Source organism: Ornithorhynchus anatinus, chromosome 1 (assembly GCF_004115215.2).
Source record: "Ornithorhynchus anatinus isolate Pmale09 chromosome 1, mOrnAna1.pri.v4, whole genome shotgun sequence".
In the NCBI taxonomy this organism is placed as follows: Eukaryota; Metazoa; Chordata; class Mammalia; order Monotremata; family Ornithorhynchidae; genus Ornithorhynchus; species Ornithorhynchus anatinus.
The window spans coordinates 22,328,540-22,333,464 of record NC_041728.1 but is presented as its reverse complement, the minus strand read 5'-3'; the positions used below and the strand labels follow the sequence as shown (position 1 = coordinate 22,333,464).

The 4,925-nt window shown below is 46.8% G+C and overlaps 1 non-coding gene across 1 annotated transcript; it reads left to right on the top strand.

The window, feature by feature from the left end:
• The first annotated feature begins 2,860 nt into the window (after positions 1 to 2,860).
• Positions 2,861 to 2,998, top strand: LOC114816695. Its single transcript, XR_003764505.1, has one exon. It is a non-coding gene; the product is annotated as a small nucleolar RNA SNORA7 (small nucleolar RNA).
• Positions 2,999 to 4,925: the final 1,927 nt, after the last annotated feature.

Below are 4,925 nucleotides of genomic sequence, written 5' to 3'. Positions count from 1 at the left end.
ATCAGAATGTAAACTCCTTGAGGGCACGGAACACGGCTTATGCTTCTGTGGCCCTCTCTCAAGTGACCAGTGCAGTACAGTGCAGCCAGTGGGCACTCAATCATTCCTATGTGACTGCCATGTATCATGTACGAGAAGAAGCAAGGCCTAGTGGATAGAGCATGGACCTGGGAGTCAGAAGGCCCTGGCTTCTAATCCTGGATCCACCATATGTCTGTTTTGTAACCTTGGGCAAGTCACTTAATTTTCTGGACCTCAGTTACCTCATCTGTAAAATGGGGATTAAGAGTGTTAGCTCCATGTGGGGTAGAGACTATGTCCAACCCGATTAACTTGCATCTACCCCAGCACTTAGAACAGTTCTTGGCATATAGTTAGACATTCCCTGGTCATCAGACTGATAGCTCCCGGTGAGCAAAGAACGTGACTATTAACGCTGTCGGACTGTACTCTCCCCAGCCCTACGTACAGTACTCTGCACGTGTACCATTCACTGATTGACTGATTGATCAATTAGGTTCCGCCTGAACAGTATTCCACTCTCTTCCTGACAGATCCTTCAGCCTGGCCTGATCAACTTCAGAATCCATATTGCTGCCCTGAGTTCCTGCTAGGAATTGTTCAATTTTCCTAAAGCTATGGGAAATTTCCCACAGAAGTGGGTTGAGAATAAGATAGAGGCCCATTCAAGGACTTCTGGTGCCTACCTGCAGCTCTGAGTTCCATCACCAGGGCCATTACGCAGTGACAGGATCAATTTATCTCCATTACTCTCTCTGGAGGGACAGGGATTGCCAGCCAGCTCACTCTGGCTGTCTCTCTTTATTACTGTATTGTACTTTCCAAGAGCTTAGAATAGTGCTCTGCGCAAAGTAAGCACTCAATAAATACAACTGAATGAATGAATGAATCGAAAGAGCACAGGCCTGGGAGTCAGGCGATCTGGGTTCTAGTTCCTACTCTACCACTTGTCTGTTGTGTGACCTTGGGCAAGGCACTTAATTACCCTGTGACACAGTTTCCTTACCTGTTAAATGGGGACAAAAATACCTGTTCTTCCTTCCTCATTGCCTGTGAACCCTATTTGGGGCAGTGACTGTGCCCAATCAGATTATTTTGTACCTAGCCCAGGGCTTAACATATAGTAAGTTTTGATACATACTATCATAATTATTATTATGGATTAAAGATGAAATGGGGTGAAGGTTCATAAAGCTCAGTGACACTTGCCCCCAGTGATATTCGGGCCCTTCCGTGGAAGAGGAGCAGGAAGCTGAGATGAAGCAGGATCCAGAAAAGACCTGTAACTCTTTCCTACTGCGTCCTCAGAGACACTTGGTGATTCGGACCAAGGAGGAACCCCCTGAAAAGTGGAACTTTGAGGGGCGGGAGGGATGCTGCCAGATTTGACTCTGCTGAGCCAATTTTCCTGAAATAATGGCAGGGGCACTCTGCTGGTGTTGAAAAGGACAGGGGCCAAGATGACCCAAGGTCACACAGCAGGCAAGTGGCACAGCCAGGATTAGAACCCAGATCCTCCGACTCCCAGGCTTGTGCTCTTTCCATTAGACCACGCTGCAGGCCCTCAATAAGTACTGTGGATCAACTACTGATGTGTTTGGAATCTTTCAAAGAAAAAAAAACTTTAGAGAAGCACTTACACACAAAATATTTTAAGGGAGGGAGACCCAGCCATTATTTAAATCTGAGTTTCTGGGGGAGGGCACATCTCTTGTAATAGGTCAGGATTGCTCTCTTCCCCCGGACTATGGATTCAGTATCATTTTATCGGATATTAGAAGAGGAGGAAGCTGGTCATTAAACACTTCCTGGGTATGGTCCTGGCCATGCCACCGCCACTGAAACATATTTCTGGGCCTTCTGCGCTTGTTTCCCATTGATACTGCTAAATGCATATGGTGTCATAAAGAGAGGGAAAGGGATAAAGGGCATTTAGAGGAACCTGAAACTGTACGGTGGGGGGATGAGAGGATTACAAGCAGACAGTGAGGCACCGAGGCAGGGCTGACTAAATTCTTCTAGAGCAATGGAGATGGAGTGTTACCAGAGGCAAGGAAGGGCAAATTCTGCAAGTATTTCTGAAATAAGAAATCATTTCTAAGCTACTTCCCAATTCAAATCATCCAGAGACTGGCAATTCTGAAATATGGCAGAGACCACCATAGCCCGTCCCTCCAGTCATCTTTGGGGGATTGGACAGCGGGCCCCCTAATGAACCGCTTCCTTCTAGATACTGGACTCGTGCTTTGGATTCTAAGTCTGACAGCAGCGGCGGCGGTAGGATTAGTGAGAATTCTTGGCCAGCTGCCCAGACCCAAAAACATAGGAAGGAAGAGCTGAGTCACAAAATAGAACAAAATCCCCCACGCCCTAAACCAATTTCGCCCCCTAGGGTTAGGGCAGCCCAGAGAGGTAGCTGAGTTATTGGACATGCGGTCAAAGATCGGATTTTCCATCTCTCGTTGGAGGAGGAAATCAGCTCAGTTGACACTGAAGTGATCCACACACTGTCTGCTCACTGACAGAAAAGAGGCTGGCTAGAGTGATATGCAATCCCATTCTGCCTAATAATCACACTCTGCCCAGGGGCCTAGGAGTCCCAAGACAGTTATTATGAAGGTGGAGAGAGAGCTCTCGGGACTGATGCGGAAAGATTAGGAGGCTCTAAGCAGAGCTGGGGTGACACTCCCAACTGCCAGTAGGGTCTCCATTTGATTCTTTAAGGGCTTCCAGATCAAGATGGGCCCACCAAAATTAACCTGTGCGGAGCTCGCTCCTTAAGGAGCAAGTAGACCCATGGAAGACAGGGTTCATTATTCCTCTGTTTTAGAATAGGCCTTCCCTCTCAGGGTCGCACCTGGAGAGTTTCCACTACTCTACAGTCTCAACTTACGGGAGGGAGAGTCAAGCGGAGGTATACCCATTCCATTCCTAGCTTGGGCAGTGGCTAGCGAGTGGAAGGTAATCTGCTACAGGTCAAAACTCACCTGTGGTGGGCAGCAGCAGCATGGGAGAGAGTCTAGGACCGGGACTCAAGTTTACTCCGTGGAAGGAAGCACTGGCAAAGTACTTCTGCATTTTTACCAAGAAAACTCTACGGATACTCTACCAGAATGATTGCAGATGGAGGTGGGACATTCTGGGAAAGATAATAATAATAATAATGTTGGTATTTGTTAAGTGCTTACTATGTGCAGAGCACTGTTCTAAGCACTGGGGTAGATACAGGGTAATCAGTTGTCCCACATGAGGCTCACAGTCTTTATCCCCATTTTACAGATGAGGTCACTGAGACACAGAGAGGTTAAGTGATTTGCCCACAGTCACACAGCTGACAAGTGGCAGAGTTGGGATTCAAACCCATGACCTCTGACTCCCAAGCCCGAGCTCTTTCCACTGAACCACGCTGCTTCTCTTATGTGTCCATGGCATCGCTCTGGATCGGAGACGACTCGGCGGCATAAGACAAGACAATAGGGTAGGCCAGCAGGTAGCGATGAGTGGAAAAGCGGTAATTTTCCCAACTTCCCTGGAGCAGGCTGGGCTTTTGGCGAGTGGAGAAAAGGAGCCAAGGATCTTCCTGCCAAGCTCCAGCCTCTGCCCTGCCTTTAGCCCTGTACATGGGTAATGAGGTTCCAAGCACCTGGATACAACTCCTGCCCAATTTAGCTTGGCAGTGAGGAAGCACAGACAGTGTAACGCCTCCCCTGCTGGGCTGCACATAGAGCAGGCAGCACCAATTCCTGGAAATGTCTGAACCACTCCAAAGAAACATTCGTTTTTTTAAGATTATGTGGCCTAGGGATCCGAAACCATCCCCAAAATTCACAGAAGTTCATCCACCTGAAGTTATGGATGCAAATTTCTATCTTGGACAGTCAGCAGAGCATGAGGTTAAATAATATGATGGGAGATGGTCCATCCAAATCACGGTCTTTTCTAGAGTAGAGAAGAGTAGATGGTTCTAAAATATGATGGGAGAAAGTCAATACAAATCACAATCATTTCTAGGGTAGTTTAAGATTGTTAAGTTTAAGGAGCACAACTTTGCTCCTAAAAGGAAAGATCAGAGGTGAAAATGAAGTCCCTTTGGGCTTTTAAACAACGGTATAAGTTTGATATAGCTGGATGCTTGATGTAGGATAAGTCATCTATTCACACATCACCTTAGTCCCAACCCTTAAGCACTTATGTCCACATTTTTATACTCGGTTGCCTCTCTTATTTGTAATTTATTTTAATGTCTGACTCCCCATTAGACTGTAAGCTTCTTGAAGACAGTGATCACATCTACTAACTGACCTGTACTCTCCAAAGCACTTAGTATAGTTCTCTACATAAATTAAGTACTCGATAAAGACCATTGATTGATTGATTGATGAGTCATCAGTGAAGTCTAGACTTTCCAAAGCACATTCCACATTCAAATAACAGCAAGAACCTCCGTAGTAACAGTGATGGACGTAAGCTTTAGGGGCAGTGAGAGATGGAGCGTCAGTATACTGTAGCCCTGGACCATGATCCATGGCCATATCTGCAAGACACCACCCTGACCCCTGGGCGACGGATGGACAGTAACATTGTTCCTGGTGACTGGGAAGTTGGAGGGTAGGGGTGTTCCTTGGGGAGAGTCCCACTGAGAGTTATCTTGGCCAGGTGGACATTCAGGAAGCAAAAGGATCCCCAATTTGAAATGCTCAGAAGCCACAACTGGGTCCAGTTTTTACAGCCTAATGGAAATAGCCTTGGGCTGTGAGTCTGGCGAGCTGGGCTTTAGTTCCGGCTGTGCTACTGTGGGCAAGTCACTAAACCTCTCTGGGCTTCATTTTCCACATCTGTAAAATGTGAATGACACTAACTCTCTTTCTTTCCTTCTTAAGCTGTGAGGACCATGTAGTATGGGG